Genomic DNA, 24101 nt, shown 5'->3' with positions numbered 1-24101 from the left:
TCACAGTATTCTTGTTGGAATCATTTTCTACATGTATTTATTATTTTTTTCGGATAAAACCTTTGATATTTTTGGCAAAAAAACAACTAAAAGCCTGGCTCCCACAGCAATGAAACTAAACGGATGAAAAAGCCTGCCATCTGCCACATCACTTCCGCTAACTGACCTTAGCCAACAATAAGATGGGATTAAAACTGAGTTTTGTGTATTTTTTAGTTTTGTTTATTTTACAAAGAAAATGACTGCGGGTTATAGCTCAGTGAGGTGCAATCTAGTCAGTACCCCCTGAGGGGATAGTGGGACTTTTCGGTGAACGCGCATGGAGAATTCAACGTATAAAATTCGCTGAATCCTCTGAGAGCATTTCTCACAACTTTGCAAGTGCGCCTCGTTTTGATGTTTGTGTGCGTGCTTTTTTTTTTGATGACGCAGTACGTTTCGTTGATCTAGGGCACTTGGGGTGAGGACAGTAAAGGTGAACGAATAAACACTCACAGTTGTGTGCCAGGACACCTGCACATTTGAAAAAAAAAGAGACAGAAGCACAAAGCTCTTCTTGTCTTCATCCATGGGGTGACACGCCTTTTTTATCTCTGTTTTCCTCCCATTGAGCCTATTGAAGTGTTGATCGCCATTATAGGCCTGTTTATTGCTTTGAGGCTAATGAATAACATTGATCTTTTGGTCGTTTGCATTGTAACATATGCAAAGAAGGAAATGCATGGGGGAGAGGTAACTTTAGCTGGGTTTTCTGCTGGAAAAGATGCCACCTTTTATTTTTTTCATGATGGTTCTCTTGAGTTGTTCTTTGCGCCGCTGTCTCTCTCTAATACGTGTGAGCAAATTTCTTCCAGAATATATAATAATAATATTCTCTCTACTCTAAATTGTGTAGACTTTTGTTGAGAGCGCTGTATTGGAACTGTGTTTGCATAGTCAATATGATAGCATAGCCCTCATTGTATATACATGTTGAAATATCAACAGGCCATCTGATTCATTTTGTTTCTCTGCCAGTCGAGCTGACTTCCAAATTAATCACCTCTGAGATGATTAATCTCCTTGTTGTCAAACTCTGTCAACCGAAGACATCCATCTCTCAACAACTACAACGTGCTTCACCTCTAGCCATCAAAGACATCCCCTGCGTTTGATGGACATTTTCTGTCCGACATCACTGGATCTGACAGTTTTCAGATTTAAGTATATGTTGGCTTTTTGAAAGGAAACAGAGTCCAATCTTTTGATACTTGGTCCTGCCCTTTTTTCACTCAACACTGCGATGATGCATATCCAAATTTTGACTCCTGAAAAAATAAATAAATGTGCCACTCAATACTACAACTTCACTTTAAGCTGTGAGCCGTGAGCGGGTAACCACAGCGAATCAACATTTTTTCAGTTTCCCCTGCATCCTCCTCCACCTACAACAATTACTTTCATATATTCCCTCACTACATCCATATATCTTCCCTTCAGTCACCTCTAGCCCTGTTCCCTGGCAGTTCCACCCTCAATATTCTCCTATCTCTCTTCTGGACATGTCCAAACCATTGCATTCTGGTATCTCTGACCTTGCCTCAAAAATATCTAACCTTCCCTGTCCTTCTTTTTCGCTCATTTAATATAATCCAATCCAACCTGTTCACTCCTGAGGAGAACCTCGGCATCAACATCTCAGCTCCTGTAGCTCCGCCTCCTGTCTATTCCTCAAAGCTACCGTCTCTAAGCCATACACCATGGCTGGTCTTACCACTGTGCCTTGTAGACCTTTCCATTCACCGTCACTGACTGCGTTTAACAATCAGGTGTTTTCATAAATTGTCTGTCAATTTGCTAGTTCTTATTGTCAAATTGAGACTAGATATGGAGGTAGGCTTAAATAAGCTTGTGTTACTTCCTCCTTTTTGGGTATACTAAACCATTTCTGTTATTATATTATCATTTGTGTCTTGACTATTTTTGTTTGTATCGGCAGTGTCTTGGTGGTTTTGCCCATTTAATTATTATTTTTGGGGATGTGGGAGCAAACCACAGTACTAAAAAAACACGAGGCACGGGGAGAACAAGTTAACCCCACATAGGAACATCGGAACCCACCGGAAATTGAACCGTCAATCTCAGAACTATGAGGTGGACTTGCTTAAACACTCTCGTGCGATACCGCCGATTCATAATTATATGGTTTCCAATGGTTGAAACTCTATAAAACTGTTAATAAGCGCAGATAAATAAATGGCTACATGTTATAAGACTGTCAAGCTGACATTCAATGCCAAGTCGATGTAATTAAACATGCCTGCTGTCAGGGGACCTGGAACACATTCCTCTAACCTTTTCTTATAAAGCTTCTGTCAAAGTCCATACATGAACATGAATGTCTCTGATGTAATTAACTTTTCTATTAGCACACTGGCCTTTGAGGTAGAGCAAGTTACATTTCAAAAAATGGAAGCGGTCCCTACTTCTTCAACCTCATTAATGATCCCATGCTAATTAAAATGCAGACTTTGGCTGAGTGATCGTGCTTAAATGCTACTGCTTCTCACCATCAACATCAACTAATCCAACTTTTTGAAGCAAATGAGACAGGCAGATGTTGTCACCACGAGGCATAATTTAAAACTAAGATTAGTTTTCAAAGTTTGGAATCCTTTATTTTAATATTAATAATATCCCCTCGATTGAGTTATCTAAGGGTTGAGCAGGAAGGAGCTGGTAGACTGCCTGAAAACCCCCAACATACCAATTTAAAAATAGGCCAGATAACATGATAGGAGGCTCGAATAACTTTTGTTTACTTCCGCTTCTGAAAACATTTTTCCCACACCAACATTAATAAGTACTCAAAGTTGTCAAGCGCCTTCAAAAAGAAGAACTTCGCCACTATACAAATATCAAGTAAATATTACTTAACTCTCCAACTTTGCAGATCAGATTTCTTGAAATATTGCCAACACACAACTGAAAGGTTTTCTTTTTGTTTAGCATAGCAAAAAATTAAAAAAAAATATTATACTGTAAAAAGTGTATCTCCGATTATGATGCGATAATCATCTAAACTTTTATTTGGTTTTTTTGTTTGTTTCAAGCAGTGCAACTGCAAAGTAATTATGGTACATTCAATAATTTCAGTGTCCCTGATTTAAGGTATAAGACCAATCTGAACAAAGTAGATCTCCAATCTTTTCTGTCTGCTCTGTCTTTATGCAAGTAACCATCTTGAATTTGTTGCCTTCACACATCAGTGCTCTAGACTGACTTTGCTGCATGGGTTGCTATGGTAACGGCGTGGTGATCAGTAACTCTGCTGCCGATACAATATGCTGCACAAAACGCAAATGCATCAACAGAAGAAAAACTACCAAATCGTTTAGCTGTAAACCAAGGATAACGACAGCTTTTCTTTACTGGAATGTCAATTACTTTTGCTACAGCACACCCCTCCTGCCAAACTATCCTCTGCACTTCGCTTCCCTCCCCATATGAATGCAGAGATCAATTCCACTCTTTAGTATGCTATTTTAAACATATACTTTTGTCACCAAGTTCCTGACACTGTCTAATTATTAAATTATTTTGTAGATTCCTTAAAGTCATGATAAAACAAAAATGTAATACTGTCTGAAAAAGGCCAGAGATAGAGGCAAGCATTTGCACTCACATTCATTGCCTGGGAACTCAAATAAATGAAGTCTGTACTGATGCAAAACATACAATAGACAAAGACCAAATTCTAACAATGATGAAATCTAATGCAGATAGAAGCATTATCTTTCAAGAAGGTAAGAACTGGTGATCACACATTACGTCATATTTTATCCTGCCTCCCGGTGATTGCCGCATTTCTAGCATTTATGCAAGGGTCAGCTGAATTGCATCAGCGAATGTCAAATGAAAAATCAATATTTTATTATTCCTAGCACAAATCCAAAAGGCCACGCATTATTATATTAATTGAAACGACAGCAGCAGGCCCAGTGATGCTGGCTCACTTATGCACAATCATGAGAGGGGAAATGTTTTATTTTAAAAACAGCGAAATTAAGGGAATCACTCATGAAATATTTTTGTGGAAAGCATTGACATTTTAGTTTGAATACTAACAACATCCATTCATCGTTCATGTAACCCTCAATCTTCACCACTACTTTGAGCAGTAGTAAAAACCTAGTAGACGATGCAGGTTTTGTTTCCTTCAAATTAGTTTTGAACTAACATCCCACGAAAATCTCTTGTTCACTCTAAATTACCTCTAGGTATGAGTGTGAGCATGAATGGTTAATCGTCTCCTTGTGGCCTGCAATCGACTGGAAACCAATCTATTTTTGCAAGGTTCCCATTTATTTTCAGTAAACAGAAATGTCTTTAAAGGGTTGAAATGAGGTAAAAAGGCTTAGACGGGCGTATTCTGTACAAATCATGCTTATGTTGATCGTATAGCTTGCGTATTTAATCCTCTTTAGGTTTTTCAGCATGTTTTTGTTTTCTTTCAATTTGACCAGTTGTTCTCTGAAGAGTAAAGGAAGAAACCCTGCATTTATTTGAGAAAGACCACTTTACAATACCTATAGCATCATGTCTCGGTTTGTCTCTATGACTCTCTATTAAGTCTTCGTCCACTTCCCCCTCTTCTCTTTTTGCCGTTGGTAATCCTGCCATTGTTGCTGGAAACACTTTTGTATTTCCAACATAATTGGATGAAATGTCGCTGTCCAGACGGGATTGGCACAACAATTGTTAGCCGACACTGTCCTCTTACAAAATACTACTGGACTTTGTGTCGATGAGAAGAAAATAGAAGAGATTTGTGAGCTTTGAATGCATTCTCCATAGCAGGAGAGTGCAGATTCTCAAAGCGAAACATTTTTCTTTTTAGTGTCACAATTTCAGATATAATCTTTTACAAACCAGAAATACGTCTACAACACAATTTTGGCAGTTACATCGCATCATCATTATTTGCGAAATGAATTCCATTCCATTACTTTATTTTACTCTCTTGTTTGTCAGTCACAGTGCTTACGTATTATTTGCAATTCAGATTACAGATAACCATATATCAAAGCCAGATCACATTTCATTTTGAGTATCAGATACAAGAAAGTCTGTTATGTTCTTTATTGCACTGCTCTCTGCCAGTCACTATTTCAGTGAATTTAACCACTCAAAAAGTTTTTCCAAATTGACTGAGGCAGCAATGTTTTTTTTTCTTGTAGTCAGACGGCTGTTCTACTGCAGCATAGCCACCAGGCTAAACTCTAGCTCTCATAAAAATACAGCATTCATAGCTAAGGCAGAGCACCTGGGTTTGATTTCATTCTTTTCTGTGAATCTGCAAACGTTACAATGGTAAAAATGTCATCTGGCGGCCCGGTAGACGAATGGTTATCGCATCGGACCCTCAATTCTGAGATTGAGGGTTCAATCCCAGGTCCACACCTTCCTGTGTGGAGTTTGCAGCTTCCCCCAGGGTGTGTGGCTTTTCTCTGGGTACTACTTTCTGTTAAATTTGTTCAACTATTTCCCCGTTTTCAAATCCGTACGTACATCCCACTCATTGACCTTCTTCTTAATTTCAATATAGTGAAACCCACACTCACGTGGTAATCTGCCAAATGAACTGGGTTTTATGAAAATATAAAGTCCTACATTCTATTGTGTAAATACAATTACTTCTGTCTGATCTTTTTATTCTGAGTATCAGTGACCTCTATTGCCCATGCAGCTCATTAATTGGGATCTATTTGAGCCCCAAAGAGGAAGCCAGTTAAGGAATGCTTCGACTTGAGGGTTTCCTGAATGGCATTTCAAATGTCAGCACACACTCCATGAAAGGCTCTTCATCTATAGTAATTAAATGAATATTTAAGTAGCATATTATCTGTTCCTAGCAGACAAAAACAGCCTAAGCAGGCAGGCTCGCCGCATTTATCACGGACACTCTGAATCATTAGTGCTATTGTTTGTTTGTCTCCTCCCCCCTTACTCAAAAGGTGACACTCCTCTTGTTGTCATTTACGCACTTTCAGAAACAATGGGGTCATTTAACTTCCCATAGTCAACAACACGTCTACTTTTCAAATGTCATCTCCTCGCACTATTTTTCAACAACTTTCATACGAGAGTAGACAAAGCCATACAAACACAATAATTATATGCAGATTTTGTTTTACAACAATACTTGGGGTAATTAGTGTATATGGGCCAAGTCACAGTATTTGTATCGATATGGATGTCCCATTAAGGGGCCGAAACCGTCGCGTACTTGGGAATGTATTGGCAGCCTGGTCCAGTGTCTCCTGATATTATCAGTGACCTTTTAAATGGCCAAAGATTTTGATGTTGTTTTTGTCCTCTAATTATCTAACTAATTAATTTTGGTTCTGATTGATTCTAGTTGATATTGCCGTTGTTTTTCCACTACGCTCAGCCTTTGTCATTAGGAAGTCGTACTTTGAAAATTGTGCAATTCAATTGGGAAAGGCAGAGCTTTAATAAATCTGACCTTTTTTGTGTTTGTGCATGTGTGTTCCAATTGTGGTGATGTTATCATTATATGGCCACCCTTTCTGTTAACATTTACTCAAATCAATATGATTAGCACAGGGGTGTCAGACTTGGGTTGGTTCGCGGGCCGCGTTAACGTCAACTCGATTTCATGTGGGCCGGACCATTTTAGATATAATACTATTTAGATTTTTTTTAATAAATGGATTAAAAGAACTGGATTAAAATCCCTGAATATTCAGTTTTTTATAGATCTAAAACAATGTTTATTTTAGCTTTTTTATATATTTTTAGATTTTAGAAAATGATTTTTGAACTAAAAACACAGAAAATTTGATTAAAAAATTACAATTATTGATTTAAAAGGGGGAATATGAGGAAATTTAATATACATCTATACTTTTCATTTTAATTTGATCCAAAAACAGAAAGTCGCTCATGATTTACTTTCCCGGGCCACACAAAATGATGCGGCGGGCCAGATTTGGCCCCCGGGCCGCCACTTTGACACGTGGATTAGCACAATCAGTCAAAATGGAGTTTTTCCAGTTTCCTTGTAGTGCACCAGAGGCAAACTAGTTGGCAATGCCTCAGTGTAGAAGTTTTAACACATTGCTAAGATCCCATTAATTCTACTGAATTCAATGAAACTTTGGCATCATTTATACCTCAGTAGGACAGCAGGAAGAAGCAAAGCTGTTAGAAGTAGTGTGTCTCTGAGTTTAGAAATGTCCATTCATTAGTTCCATCTTTTTCTATTTCTCTGTTAGTTTTGTCATTTTCAGTAAATGAATGCTGCCTGGGTGAGTTGTGCCATAGCAGAGGTGTTCAGCTTTGAAGCGTAGCACTAATAAGTGAGATTTTCACAATGTGCGTGAGATTCGACATGCTAAGACCCTCATTCATCATCGGTGTTTAGAATGCAATGGGGTGCCATACAAGCTACTGATGTGTTGTCAGGCGGCAACTCTGCAAATGAGAGCCGGCGACATCCAAGAGGGAATAAACACTGTGTGAATAAGTAATCACTTGATAAGATCAGCTTCAATGAGATGAGTGCTCATCCTTCCCTGTCGAGCGACTTTCTATTCCGGGCCACGTGGTTGCATGCAACCGAGAAATAAATTAATAAGAACAAAGTGGGAGCATGGGGTCAGCCTCTGAGATGATTTTGCATACCTCATGATGAGATGCTGGCACCGGCACACAAACGTCCCGCGTGCTATGGCGGCACCGTTGTTTATTCACACATGTTTACATTGGTGACAACATGCCCACTCCGACTCAGCAGGATGACAGACACTCACTTTGGATCATCATTAATTCCATAAGTGTTCCGAGTAACACTGACAATGAGCTCTTTTAGGAAATCTTGTTTTTTAATCCGCCTTTCTTTAAAAAAAAAAAACCTCACGATAGTAGGACTTTAATCCTCATCTTCAATTAAGATAAATATATGCCTTAGAGAGGAATGCCACCTAGTCTAATAATAGTTATGATAATAGGGTATATGTAGTTACAGGCTTGCTTGGTTTTGTCTGTGCTTAGGTTTAACTAACACCAGCTACTTGAAGGTCGAAGACCCCATAGACATAACATCAGCTGAGCCCCCTCAGTCAAATTGTTCTAATGCAAGGGGTTTCCAAATTACTCCACCAAGAGCGACGAAAAGTGCTATTTTTTTCCACACTGATCCAGCACAGTCAGTTTAACCAAAACAATCAGCATCTGACTGCAATCAACAGATTGCATTTTTAAAACACCAGAGTGGTAAAAATATAGCCTCTTCAACATTTGAAAACCTGCACCGACTGCAGCAATTGAGGACCGGGTTGGACACCCCTGGTCTAACAGTACTACTGAGCACTGTCGCTCGGAATTGGAATTAATTGCTTGAAAGTGGAACGTACGTAATTATCTCAGGTAATTATTACTCCGGGTAGCGAGAGACGCAAGGTAAGACTTTCCGGTTGCCTTCCTTGCAGAGCCAAGCTGCCACAATTATGCCTTCAAACGTGGTTTAATTAGAAAAGAAGGATAAACGCTTTAAACAATCTTGCCTTAGAATCAAACACATGCATACTTACATGTGTCACGATAAACACGCAGATTGACATGCTTACCATAAATTCCATTAGTTACAGATGCTCAATAAGATACAAGACAAAGAGTTGTATTCCAATGAGGAAAATAAAGCTCCGTTTTGATTGTTACTTCAGTATCTAAGGCAGGGGTGTCAGAGTCGGGTTGGTTCGCGGGCCGCGTTATTGTCAATTTGATTTCATGTGGGCCGGACCATTTTAGATATAATATTTAGATTGTTTTTTTATAAATGGATTAAAAAAACTGGATTAAAATCCCTGAATATTCATTTTTTAATAGATCTAAAACAATGTTTATTTTAGCATTTTTTAAATATATTTTTAGATTTTCCAAAATGATTTTTGAACAAAATCAGGAAATTTAATATACATCTATACTCTTCATTTTAATTTGATCCTAAAACAGAATGTCGGCACTCATGATTTACTTTCTCGGGCCACACAAAATGATGCGGCGGGCCAGATTTGGCCCCCGGGCCGCCACTTTGACACAGGTGATCTAAGGCATCATTTAGATCAAAGATTGCGACGCTCAAATGGACTTTTAGCGAATTACCATTTTTTTGTGGTGTAGCTGTTCCATTTGCAAAAGCATCTGTGAATTCCTGAGTAAACATAATGTGGCCACCGAGTGACAGGCATGCGCATTTTGTGCATAGAGTATATACAAATGTAACATATAGTTCCTTTGAGAGCTCTCCACCATCTCTTGCTGCATCTTTTCTAAACCTGATCACTTCATGTGTGGTACCAAGAAGGAAAAGGTATTTCTTGCGTTGGACAAAGGAATTGACCTGCAGTGTCAACTTGACTTCTTTGCCAGCGTAACATTTCACTGACTTTGACTTAAAACTGACCTGAACTTTTACAAGTCTTTAGTCTTTATTTTCATGGGATCTTGGTTGCCTGGTAGTGTGTGGCTTAATTTTTTTCACATCATTTTTCAGCTTCTGTGTGTTGCCACATAAATGAATGGGCCTCCCGGCCCATCTAAACCAATCAGATTTCAAATTGAATCAACACAGCCATCTCGTTCTCAATTTGGACCCCTATACCTCACAGGGGCTTGAATACACAGTACTGATCATTTTATTTAAACATTAATGTCATTTCTTTCTCTGACAGTTGGTTAGGATAAATGACAGTTTTATATTAAAATATCTAAGACCCAAATGAAAAAAAAATACATCAGTTACCAAAAGTGGCTCGCTGCTCTAAGCTAATTATGACTTGGAATCTAAATGGAGACATTCGATCATCAACATGCTGCAATTGTGTCCCATCTTGAATCACATAATTATTCATGCCTGGACCTCCATCTTTCTTTGCTTTTAATAACATTTGAGATGTGTGTGTGTGTGTGGCGGGGTAACCTTTCATGCTTGCAGAAGTGAAATCGTCGCAAGCTGCTGACCACCTGGAGCTTGACTGGCATATTTTCTGCACAGCAGGTACTATGGGCACATCTCCAGAGGTGTCATTACACAACCTTGATCTCCTTTCAAAAGCCCAAGTTCATTCTTCACAAGTGCCATTTGCTTGGTGGTAGACACCTTGGTGCAATTAAAAAGCCTTTAACAGACATATTGATGGTGTTCCCATAAAGAGGTCCTTCTCAAATAGTGGGGCCAGCCACCCTGGGGGTGGTACGGTGTGATGCCAGGGGGATGCATGTGATCCTGGGAACATGTTTTTGTATGGAATAGAATAGTACCCAATTGCACATCCACTTCAGTAGATGGCAGTGGTACTCTCATTATCAGAGCGTGTACAGGAAGTATAAGATTTCTAGTCTCCTAAAAGCTCTGATTCACCGTAGAAATACATTATTTTTACTTACAATTATTATAATCTTTTTTTCTCATTTCTAAATCCATCACTGCAGGAGTAGAAGAAAGAGTGCATCATCAAACACGCTGCCGTTTTAGGGAACGTAAAGAAACTTGTTAATTGGTACCAATGAGTCGACGATCGTAGCAGAGTTTACAAATTGCATAAGCAATTCCCACGTCTGACTCACAGTTCTGACAGCAAGGGTTCAATTCCAGGCTGTGGTCTTCATGTAGGTGGTTTTCATGGTGTTCCCATAGCTTCCTGGATTTTCTCCGTCTTTTTGTGTCCTAGCATTGGCTGGCAAGCCATTCTGTATACCCAGCCTACTGCCCATGGTTAACTGGGATAGGCTCAGCACTCCCACGACCCTCATGAGGATAAGCTGTTGGGAAAGAATAACGCACTGCCTCTAAATCTTCTGTGTAATGTCTTGTGAAGAAACAAGCAATAATCGTGCATCTGCACTCATTTCTTTAGAAATATATCTGGCAGAGGCCAGCCAGACTTCCCACTCTTATCATTATTACTTTTAAATGTGTTACTGTGCCATATAAGTACACTTTGTCAAACAAAAATCACTGTCATCAATAGCCACAGACAAACATGATGTGATGGTGGTGTGGTATGTGTGTGAGAGGATGGTGGGATTCGTGTCGTTGAAAAATGGGTATGTTGTAGTAGAAAATGGATGGCAAACGCAGCGGCAGCTGTAGGAAGCCGCACACATATACAAGGAGTCGTGCTGTGTAATATTCTGCTGATAGAAGCAAACTGTCGTCTTTGCATCCTGGGGAGTGAAGTCTGTTTCTGGCCATCCTCAAATAAATAAAGAGTTAAAGTCTGCAGATTTTCTGCATCCACGTAGACTAATTAAGCGTGGAGCAAAAACAGGGAGGTAGCTTTAATTGGAATTATGTAAAAGATTTATAGGGAGGGCTGTTAATGAATGGGGAGAAAATATGGAAATAATCAAGAGTTCTGTGCTTTTAAGTAACTGGGTAATCATGTGCAATAGTACAAATGACCAACATAATAAGCGCTACCAAAAAAGCCAAAACATGAGCTTATTAGTTCAACTTCTACTTATAGGTGACATTGTGGTTGTGTATCGTATTGCTATGTATTTATTTTTTAATAGTATATAACCTGCATGGCTTTTATTTCTTCTTAAATAAATCAAATATTAATGGGCGAAACCTACACTGAAGTATGGCTATTCACAACATTTATATAAGCACAATATTATGCTTGTTCATTACATGCCTCGAGTAAGCACGATAAGGATAAACCAAGTGCCCACATTAGCATTTCCTACCGGTCTGCTTCAAAGCTGCTTATTTGATAGCAGAGTGGTGCTATTTAAAAAAATGCAATCAGCCATTGTTGGCTTATAAAATCCCGCAAAGCCTTGAAATGTGTATTAATGCACTTCATATAGATTTTTGATCCCCCACATTAACCGGCCAATTTATATTCTATACTGTACAAGAGCCTTTCGAAAGTCTCTCCAGGCAGAAATTAGAAGCAGTATGTAATATGCAGCCCCCCACCTTCATGAATTGGTAGCGGGCTGAAGTTTGGACACCTACCGCCAAGTAAAAAATAGACTAAGAATTGTGTCTAAAACTATACACAACAAAATGTGTCAAAAGCTAAAGATTAGTAAGCGCAAATCTGTGTTTTCGCTGAATCACTCATCACAACTTTTGGAATTCAGCACTTTGCAAACGATATACTTTTGTCCCCAAAGGGCAGCGGTGTGCGACTTGTTTTCATCATAGGCCATATTGTAGTTATGTTTGCCCTCAGGAGGACGGTCATAGCCGCAAAGTCACATAAAAATGTAATTGCTAAAGTTGTAAAAGTATGCTGAAAATACCCCTAGTCCATCTTTTGTATAAACAGAAACAGATTCAAGGTTTTCCCGTCGCATTGTGCATCACTTTCTATATACTTTCTATGTTTTATATAAGATCTAATACAAAATACTAAACTAGCTAAGGTTACACTAGTCATATTAAGTGATTTATTAATTTTTGAAAGTACAGAATTTGACTGAATATGGCATTAGATTTATGTCAGAAACTAAATTGTTCTTATGCAGTTTTGAGATGAAATTTTTGCTTGTTTTTTTTCTTTTGCCATTTTATGGCTTGTTGGGCCTTAGTCTTTGTGCATGTTTACACGCGTGCCACCATCCATATTCATGTCAATATCATTTATTATGCGTTAAAGTTGATGTCAAATAAGGTACAGTTTGAGGCATTGGAATTCATTTATAGGCAGAAACATATGGAGATAAGACACTGCATTGCATGCCTGAGGTTGTGCTGTTCTGCCTGATTAAACCAATTAAAACAAAAAAAAATCATGCATCCCGTTTTTCGGCAGCCACTCATAAGTACACAAACAGATTGGCGGTTAAAAATAAAGCGGGCTAGTCTTTAGGCTTGTTGGCGTGACGGCGCTTGACTCGGTGTGTACTTCCTTTTCATCATTCGGGCGTTCTGGTAACTTATCAAGCATTCTGTGATCTGCTACAGCACTGACTTTTAGTTTGACGTGCCCATTAAAGCCTTTAAGTGTGTCACGAGTGATAATAGGCTGCCTCTTTATGTGTAGGTCTCAGGCAGATGTTCATAATTTGCTCCCAGGCAGCCAGCCGCCACCGGCGCACTGTCCTGAATGTATTATTCTCAGATTAGACTAATATAGCCCCAATTTAAATGCACCTGCGTTCTCCACTTTTTAAATAATCTAAAGCATGATTTGCATGGATATTCACATTCATACATTATAAATTGAAGCAGTAGGCTAGCCTACACGTTTTACGTGAATCTGAAATGAGAGTAAACTGATTTTGTGTCACTTTCACACTGAATATTTCATGAAAATAACATATTTGCGATTTATAGTTTGCATTTGGTCTTTTTTTTATTTTTTTATTTCCATGAATTCACAATAAACACAACAATGTTAGATGAAGCAGCCCTTTAGTGCAGTTTGTACCTTCCAATCTAGTCTTCATATACAAACTGCAATTTGAGCTCAACGTCCTCTTAATGGCAAACACACACACACACACAAAGCACAGTTCAATGCTAATTTAAGTTGAGAGTCGGTTAAGAATATACTGTCTTGATGGAAAAATTTCCATATTATCATTAATAATGATAATAGTATGATGAGGCGCTATGAACGGGGACAAGGACATTTATCTAAAAGTAGGCTTGGATGCAGATAGATGAGTGTGGGAGGTGTTTCACTTTTAACAAAGTGTACATTTTCCTATCCAAAGCATCACATACAGTCGTCAAGAGTTAAGCAACAGGGATAGTGTTATTTTGTGTTCTTAATTTAAATTTGTTGGAGGATTTGTTGCCTGCGTCCACTTGCACAATCGAATGACTAAATAAAAATGGACAAAATCATAGTCAAATATTGCCTTGGTTTACATCACTTTCACTTTTGTGCCCTGTTTTAAATAGACTTTGCAATTCCTTTAATTTTGACTTTTTCTGGTAATTTTGCCATATTCATGCTATTCTAGTTGTACTTCAGTGTACATAATAAAGTATTATAGTATTAAAGGTCTATAATATATTAATTATTCTACAAATTATTAATCGTTTCTGAGTCAACTGTGTTGGATTCACCTATGATGACTATATACATATACAATACAATGCAATTTAATAACATCAATGTAGTAGAATCAGTAGTGTTCATTCGAAATGAATATTGACATATCTATTTTCTTGTTTTAATAATGAAATTCACCAAAGGAACTGAGGAAGCAAACATTTATGTATTATAATATCAAACAAATAAGTCTGATATTGTTCCCAGTAACACAGTGTAATCTTTTCTTGTTCTGTTAAATGTAATGTCAGAATTCACAAGCCTGACGAGAGTGCATTAGTTTCTAGGTGTCCCAGTTCATTTTCGGAAATTAGCCGAAACATGAGAACGATTGTTGTTTTTCCTTGTACAAATTTTGAGTAAACCGCTCCTGTGGTCCCCTATCAATTTACAGCAAGGCAGCTTAGCTCAGGTTATTTCAAGCATGACCAGCAAAATAGAACACAATAGAGTCAATCCTGCACAAAAAAGACAGCTGGGAATAGAAATACACACACACACGCACACACACACACACGTACTCAATGAGCACTTTCATTTTAAGGTTGGCCCACCTTGTAAATTCATACAAACCACAAATGTGACAATCATTGTAAAGGATCCCAAATAATGGCATCATCATTGTCACTTTTAAAAAAAGATAAACAACCCTTACATTGATTAAACACCGTTACAGCAAAGTTTCATTTTGATGGCTGTGTTTTATTGGCATACTTTAGATAGAAATTTAAGTAGTTGATGCTGAATGATCATGTTTCACTGCCAATCCATTTTGACCGGGAGGCTCTGGCAGCAATAATTCTTCAATTAACGCCTGTATTTTTCTTTTAATAATCATGATGCATTCAGTGTGTGTCTATTTTAATACTATTTTTCAATGAGACGTGAGGCTAGCGTGCCAATTTGACCATATTTTTCAGTCAAAAGACAGTGGCATGTCATATATAGGCTCTGCATTTACACAAATCATGTCACGTAGTCCGCCAAATGTCAACGGTTGAAACGTATTATATCAATGAGCCTTCATCTCTGAGATATTGTAAGACTTTTACAACATGGAATTTGGAATCATGCACTGCTGTAATCCTTGAAGACTTTAACACGCCAATTCGTAACGTCTATTGATAAAACTTGTCACAATGCTGTATTTTGACATTTTTCTTCTAGGCGGCAAAGGGTTGCACGCCTCGGACCGGGATGCGGCGGCGAGGCGGAGAATTGATGAGCAAGACAAAAAGCAGGTGAGGGAAGTGGGGAAAAAGTGTGATGAATGAGTAGAGACTTGATTAAGGAGGTGTGCTCTGGGACGGCTGTGAAATGGCCTGAAAAGGGCGAAAATAGGTGAGAGGAGATGAATGGCTGTTACTGACGTGCAATAGGTGGTTATTGATAAAGGATAAATAATGATGAAAGCCTGCTAATGCGAACAATATGGATAACAGGAAAAATGAAAGCACAAGAGCAAAGATCAAACCTTCGTCCAAAGTAATAGCAACAGTGAAATGGAAATACAATGTTTTACTATAAGACTGTGTTCATCATTCTTTGTTTTACTCTTTGCTTGTTTTTCATGACTTTCTTTTCAAGTCACTTTCAATCAGTGCAACGCTGAATTGTGGAACAGTGTATTATGAGTGCTATTATTGGCATTACTGTAACTGCCTCCTCGCTGATAACAGCAATCAATTACTTCTCCCAGTGTCATTAAGTACTTATATAGAGATTTTCTATATACAGTGATATCAGTGTGGTTTTTTTTTTCAAGCACCTCATTATTCTCTCTGGTTCTCATTTTTCTTGTTTCAACGGCCTGATGAAGCCTTTTATTTTCGCAATCCGCCTCCTTTTATACACCATCATCATTCACTATATTATACACGGAATATTTATTTGTACAGAAATTGCAGAATCAATGTTATATTTGTATTGTGAGAGAAGATTGGTTAAACTTGAATGGTTAATTGGTCCTGTTTCTATTCAGAATTGAAAACCATGCTTAACACAAGTGTTAGGTTTACACATTAATTCATGTTTAATCTCTCATCTCATCTCATTTTCTGAACCGCTTTATCCTCATTAGGGTCGCGGGGGGTGCTGGAGTTTATCCCAGCCGACTCCATTTAGAGTATCCAATCAGCCTACCATGCATGTTTTTGAAATGTGGGAGGAAACCGGAGTACCTGGAGGATACCCACACAGGCCCGGGGAGAACATGCAAACTCCACACAGGTGGACCGACCTGGACTTGAACCCAGGACCCCAGAGCTGTGAGGCTGATGCACCACCGGGGCACCCATGTCTAACTTGACTATAGAAAATACTCCTCTTTCAAATGATAATGCAGGTACACGAATAGGATTTCAATAAGTCAAAAATGGCTGCTCATTGCAAGATGGAACTCAAACATTAATATAGGAGGTAGCTTAAATAAGATCATTCATTACAATAACGCAATAACTCCTACAATATATGACATATTTGGGATTATGTACTCCTTAAAGTTGTAAATTATGGAAGATATCCTTAAAAACAGTGCGATGACTCAAAGTCGTAATTACTCACTCACAGACCGGATTTCTTTTCACTGCAGGATTTCCGCTAGATAAAGGGAGGCAATAAAGTTTAATACTCATTTATTTTCCGACCGTGTTCTTAGAAAATGATCTTAAATACACAATTTTATCCGGAAATGAGTGGCTATTCTTATCTGTTCTGGTACATTACACAGATTAGGGACGGTAAAAGCCACCTCTAATTGCAAACTGACTCATGATAACCTGTGATGACATGTTCCAAAAGACAACTGACCTCCAATAAACCAAGTGAGGGATTTTGGCGTGTTGAAATGTCTCAAGCTATCAGCCACCACTTAAAAACCTTAACCTTAACCACTAAAAATGTAAGCCTTTTCAAGGTATTCTGTCATTTCACCTCAACTCTGAATCATTTTTATAGTTGCCTATGAAGGGCACTTAATCTGCACTGAATCGTTTTCTTTCATCCCCTGTGCAGAACAGCTAGACTATATATAGGAAATGTCATTTTCATCCTCACGCTCCGTAGAAACAGCAGCTGGTCGTCACCGGACAAAGTGCAGGTATTTTCCCGCTTCTGCGCGCAAATGTGTGTGTTAATCGTACAAAGAGGGCCTGTAAAGTCAGGGAGCCTGATGAGCGGAACGTTTGCAAGCACCCCGAAACACTTCAAGCCTAACGCGGTCATCTGGACAGCTGTCATAAACCAAAGGTTTATTACATAGCGGGGACTTGGAAATGCGCGTGGACACCTCAGTCCTAAAGAAATATTAGAAGTGATTTGATGAGGCATCAAAGTTAAAGCGTCCCACGGTGTATCCACGTCAAAGGATGGCACATTAGGAATTCCGCGGTGATGCCAATGCGTATCATTTTAGATATATACTTTGACGGCTACATATAATTTTATGGGTCATGGCGGAAAATAGTCATTCCCCCCAAAAACAACATATTTTTCACATTTTCAGGCAATGCCAAACCCGTAGACACAGTGCGAGTAGCAACGGCCAAAAATACAAATGTATAATAAAACACATTAAATGTTAATGAGAATGGAGACTTTCTAAAATAATAATTGAGCTGTGCCTGGAAGAAGTTAAACAAAACACTAAAACCGATGCAACATGTAGGAGCACTAGAATTCTGAAAAGTGCCAAAAAAGGGAGAATTAGAAACACAAAGGTATGATGATAATTATCAGCAACATTGAGTTATGCCTTAGGTAAATTTAGGCAGGCATTTATGTGTTAGAATATGCAGAAAAAATAGGCATATAATGCTATTCCAATTTTGAGGAACATTTCAAGACGGAAAATAACAAGTGTGAAAACCACTGCTTAATTCAAGGCGACTGCTTAGCATGTTTAATTTTTCAAACTAAGTTACGACTGTGAATGATGTATTTCCCAAAACAATGCCAAGGACTTAGTCCAATAATGTTAACGCCTTAGGCTAGCTCTCACCATGTTTGAAGTTTGTTTAAGCAGCGTGTGTGATTCCCCTGCAGCACATCGGAAATGTCAAAGCATTTTCTTTTTTGTCATAAGCACAGTTCAGGAAACTGTCCTTGTTTCACACAGCACTTTGTGTTTGTGTCCTTAAATAGATCCACACCGAATATTCATTGGTGCAAAACTAATGCACAAATAATGACCTTCCATCCAGACATTATTATAATGCGTCGCATTTGCCGGTACTGTGCAGGATAATACTTTGGATGGATTGGACATGTGCAAAAGAATAAATGCTTTTTATTCAAGCGATGTTTTGGTTATTTTCATTTATGAAGATGCCCTTTCTGGTTAACAGATGACAACAATATCAGCTGCTAAGCGACAATTTTATATTTCATTCTATTCAACCCTTTTGCACCTGCATAATGCATTTAAGCATCAGTCGTTTTGCTCCAAATGAATACAGTCATTCATCTTTGATGACGGTTAAATTCATAATGGTCGCAGAGGTGATGGAGCCTATCCCAGTTAAGTTTGTACATTGTTAACTGCAGTGGCGGTCCGTGCATTTTCTCGCAGCGCAGGAATATAGCCATATTTTACTCACCCAAAATTTTTTTTAACTGTACACAATATCCATCCACCTTTCTTTCTTCCTTCCTTCTTTTCTATCGCCATCGAAGCTAATGCTGAAAGTCGAGCCTGTCCTGTGGTATTTCTGGCATAGTCCGTCTTGAAAATGGCTTTAAATCAACACAACAATATATTTGCTTGTGCAGCTTGCTACAGATACAGTTTGGTAGCTCTGGCTAATCACTAGCCAATCATAGTTGGTGAAAGCGATGACGTATCCCCAATCCCTGCGACAAGGCATTGTGGTGTTGCCAACTCGAAAGCTGATTGGTTAAAGCAACAGTCTTATCGACACTTGTTTAATGCAGCAGAGCCTGCAGAACTGATTGTGAAGGCCTTGAGGGAGATTTCTGACCCTGGCAACAAATAATGGCTGAAATGTGATTGGTTAAATGCTTCAATATGAAAACACACATCTGGAAGCAGTGCAACCAGGGGGGAAAGCAATGAAAGGAAGCTATGGACAAAATATAATATATGATTCCGATATTTCTTAGGCCAGCAGAGAAGGCCTTGAAGGCCCTGACGCCCCGCCACTGGTTAGTTAACTGGTTGCCAGCAAATAACATGATATTTTGTTCCAATAAATGTATGTGAGTGAGTGAGTCCATTTGACTGCATAAAATTCTAATGCTCCACTAATAATTTCGTAGCCAACGAAGAAGCATGTATCCTTGAACGAGCCAACAGTCTTCCTCAAGTATTGATGGAAAACTGTTGGATACAGAGCCCTAAGCCTGAAATGGTACCCGTTATTTGATTGCAGCACCACTCTGGTGGTCACGGTCTTTGTCTAGTTTATCTGTATTTCACGCATGCTCGTGCGGGTGTCAAGGCTACTGGGATATTTGCCTTGAAGCTGGTGGATCACAACGAAGCAGTTTCAAACGCCTCAGACCCCACCTCCTCTGGTGTGTGGACTCGCTGCGTCGGGAATTAACGGCTTCACCGCGGTTCATCAACTCCACAAAACACAGCGACAGAGAAGGGAGGGGGGCAGCGACCGAGACTGCACAAAGTAAACGATGAACTAGGGAGCGCGTGTTGAATTCCAGTCGTGTGGTTCACAAGGATGTAAAAGATAATGGCAGAACACAACCAGAGGGCAATAGGCATGAAGAGAACAGAAAATAACAATTAGTCGGCGCTGAGTCAGACTGCCCACAGTGCCCAAATGTTCATTTTGGGGTTTAGACAAACTGCCCTCACATTCAAGTCTAGGGCGTTTATTTTTATCCTGTCAGTTTGTTTTATTTTATTTTTTTATGTGGCTGACCAAGAAGTTTCACTCAAGCCCTGTAAGGGGAATTTCTATTCGCAAGATCTGGTTGAAGCCCAACGCAAGCAGACATTCACAGCAAGGGCTGAATTTCAGTTATTGCTTATCTGTAGAATCTCTGAAATGAAAAGAATTCTTGCTGGGTTCATATTTCTCGCCACCTTAGATTTCTTTCAAATTTTTTATCTGATCATAATCAACTGTCTTTTTCAGTCCACAATTTGCTCTATATCATCTTTTTGCTTTCTTTTTTTTAAACAGGAACTAAACCTCCTTAGCAGTCCATGACCTTCCACCACAACAGCAAGCTTTTGTTGACGGTATGTCCTTCACTTGACCTTATACCCGTCCACAAAAAAAACAAAACATTATTTATACACTCCCGTTTGTTTATAACACAGAAGGTTCAGCAACATACAAAGGATTGACAGAATAGTGATATTTCTTTTACTTGTACGCATCACAAATTAATAAATGGTCAAAGAAATAATTGAATAAACTAGTAAAACGTTGTTCAAATTTCTCAAATAGTAATTCAAAAAAAGAAAACAAATAATTTGACATTCAGTAAGCATACGATAGAATATAACTCCTTTTAGCTAAAACATGAGGATGAACGGATCAGCCAATGAATGAATGAATATAATTTTTTGCTGCAATAACGACAATTAAATGCATACAATTAATGCCTCTTTTGAATAGACTCCCTATTTTTCCTTCTCAGGAATTATAGGTAGTACAAGTACTTCAGGCAAAGAAACTAAAATTGAACATGGATCAAAAACGTAAACTTTTAAAATAATGACAAAAAATTACACAAGTAAAAAAACAAAAAAATGATTTTTTTACATTTTAATCAGCACATAAAAACACAAACAAACGAAGCCGACAGCACAAGTGCAGCATCTCCACTGTGTCTTGAGATCAAAGTATCAGCCCTTATACTGTAGTCCTTATGCATAGCCATTTGAATACATTCTTTTTATTTGATATAGACTACAAAGAAAAAAAAATACATTGTGGCTTTCAAAAATCAGAATATTTTGCTGAAATGGAGTCAAAGCAGCAGCAAAGTTGAGACAGAATGGAAAAAAAATAGCAGCTTACCTCAAATAAACACAAGATCATCATTATTCATTCAAGGCTGTTCAGCATTATCAAAAGACAAGGGCGAACGCGCATTTGAATTCATAATGAAGGAATTTGAAACAAAGCATGCGCACATCAGTGAAAGTACAAAGAAAACCCATCAGTGTGTGTTTGTGTCTAAAAGGAGAGGACTCCATTTTGTTATCCCATTACATGATTTTCCAAACAGTGACTTTTTTTTCAGTAAGGAAACATTTATCATCAAAGCATGTACGATTGTTTACACACATTTGATCATGTCGTTGTGTAAACTGTGAAGTCGGGGAAGACCATTGCTGATAAGGAGATGGGTGAAATAATGAGATGCATGATCAAAATCAATTAAAAATAGTATTGCAGAAACATGAATGGTGCAGTGTACACATCAAACTAAAATGATGATTATAACTGAGCAGCTGCAGAACAATCTCATACAAAGCTGCTGCCACAGCATCAATATTGTAATTAAACAAAAGAGAATGCGTCATCTTGAGTAAACAAACAGTTTTTAATGTTTTGGGAAGTCAGTGATTGCTGTGTCCTCTATGCTGTGAAAAATAATTGGTGGGATGAGTAGTCAACATGTTATCTTGAATTTCAGCCCTTCTTTTGGGGCATTTTTATCCCAAACAAATTGAGCAGCATTTTTTTGGAGAATGATGGCGGAAGATGTAAAAGCCATTTTTATTTGCAGGAGTGGATGATCATGGCAGTGATTTCAAAAAATCACTAACATATGGATGTCTGCTTTTGAATTTGAACTTTTCAATTACTGTTTGATGTTGGTTAGTCTGGTCTAATAAAAAAATAATTTAGAAAAGGGAAAGAAAGCAGCAGATTAGCATCTAATTCTCCGTTATTTTATAATATACCCCCTTGAAGAAAATGCAACTGAATGGAATTCCGTAGTAAACTGCCACCATTTTAGTTTCTGTTATTCTGCAATACAATACTGATGCTCAGATATGGAAGGTCAGAACATTCAGACGCATTGCCTTTTAAGTGAGGTTATTTAGGAAATGATGTTTCTTTTTCCCTATTAGAATGGCAACACATCAAGTGTTCCTTTGGGAAGCCAGTGTGCATATTCGACATGGAGGCAGAATGTGCACCAGCGTGAAATAATTCCTATTTGGCAAGGACTTCAAAGTCACAAGTATCAAATGATTAGTCTCTATATTATACTAATGTCATCAATTTGAGACAGTGCATGTTTTCATTGATGAAACATGTCTTTTAAATAAAACCAGATGATCTTAAAAGACCAATGCCTACTGGCATTGTCATTTGGAAGGGATAATCAATCACACAATTAATTGAGTGTACTATGCATGCATCATTACATTTCACAATTACAGTAACATTTTGAGTTTTTGATCCAAATTAATTTGCACGTGTTGCAAATCTTCCTTTGACTGCTTAAGTTGCATTGGACCGTCTTTTGGTGTGTAGATTTTAGTATTAATTAGCATCTATGTTGTAGACCAGGGGTGTCAGACTCGGGTTGGTTCGCGGGCCGCGTTAATGTCAACTCGATTTCATGTGGGTCGGACCATTTTAGATATAATATTTAGATTTTTTTTAAATAAATGGATTAAAAGAACTGGATTAAAATTGCTGAATATTCAATTTTTATAGATCTAAAACAATTTAGCTCTTTTTTATATATATTTTTAGATTTTACAAAATGATTTTTGAACTAAAAACACAGAAAAATTGATTAGACATTTAAAATTATTGATTTAAAAGGGGGAAAATCAGGAAATTTAATATACATCCATAGTCTTCATTTTAATTTGATCCTAAAACAGAAAGTCGGCACTCATGATTTACTTTCCCGGGCCACACAAAATGATGCGGCGGGCCAGATTTGCCCCCGGGCCGCCACTTTGACACGTGTTGTAGACAACTGAAAATGCAGACAGTTATTCCCTGTCTTTCTACATGTTATGTTGACATCACTTGATGTCTATTGATCTACCTTTTTTTTCTTCCAAAAAATTGCATCATTTTATCATAAAAACGGTTAACACATGTTTTGGAAATAATTCCAAAACAAAAAATTCCAATATAAGGCTCTTTTTTCCCGTCCTTAAAATAATGTTCCTCTTCCTCCAATGACTCACTTTCAATTTCGTGATACTTACCTTTTATTATTTATTCATCAGTTTGAACTTTGCCGAGACAAACTGTTAAATAAATATGTTTTTATTGTTCAATTTCAATAGTTATATATCTGTGTGGCTCTTATTTTATTTTTGAATATTCGTTGACAAAATTCTATCATGTGTCAAAACTCGTCAAAGTTAAGAGAGAAAAATCATTAGAAATACTGCAAGTAGTCAAAAGTGGTGTGGAATATGTTAAGCTTCAATGTTTTTTTTTCTAACCAAAAGAATAAAAGGTTAGTCATGTATGACTCTCGGGAGTTATGGAGTGACGGAGATGTTCTTTTTGCTCGAGGATTGTGTTTGGTTCCACTATGAGTGGAAAGAAAGTGTGCGTCAATGCAGGAGCTTAGTCAGGTAGGGCAGGACTAGCTTTTTTAGTGCTTTGTAACCCAAGAAAAGGATTTTAAAGTGGATTTTCTAAAGGACAGCGAGACATTGCTTGCCGAGGTCAGGCTGAGTAAGGTTGCGGCATGGGTCCGGATTTCTATTGATGTTTATTTATGGTGTTTGTAGAAGGATCATAGGAGAGATTGTTGCAGAGGTTCACTTGTTTTTAAGTCGATGACTGCTTTGCTGTTTTGGAAATGCTGGATGAATTAAAAAGGGTTATGTTATTTATTTTAAGTGATGCCACTTTTTTCTATGTGGAGGGAAAGAGGAGACAGCGGTTGAAACTGCATGAATTTTGTGAGAGTGTTTTTTGATCCAATGATAATGATTTCTAATGCGACTCTTGGACTTGGAGGAAATTGGCTTAAAGTCGGGATATCAGAGATGTGGTGTAAGCAGTGGTGTGGATCGGGAGCTGGATGCAG

The 24101-nt window shown here is 38.1% G+C and overlaps 1 long non-coding RNA gene across 1 annotated transcript in view; it reads left to right on the top strand.

Moving 5' to 3' along the window:
• Positions 1-20308, top strand: part of LOC144067784 (uncharacterized) — a 121811-nt gene extending 101503 nt beyond the window's left edge. The window contains exons 4-5 of the long non-coding RNA XR_013298033.1: positions 15255-15328; positions 20249-20308. This is a non-coding gene — a long non-coding RNA (uncharacterized LOC144067784). The remainder of the gene's footprint in view (positions 1-15254; positions 15329-20248) is intronic.
• The last annotated feature ends 3793 nt before the right edge of the window (positions 20309-24101 follow it).

The sequence above is a fragment of the Stigmatopora argus genome, chromosome 22 (assembly GCF_051989625.1).
Source record: "Stigmatopora argus isolate UIUO_Sarg chromosome 22, RoL_Sarg_1.0, whole genome shotgun sequence".
Lineage (NCBI taxonomy): Eukaryota > Metazoa > Chordata > Actinopteri > Syngnathiformes > Syngnathidae > Stigmatopora > Stigmatopora argus.
This window is presented reverse-complemented; position numbering and strand designations above follow the sequence as displayed.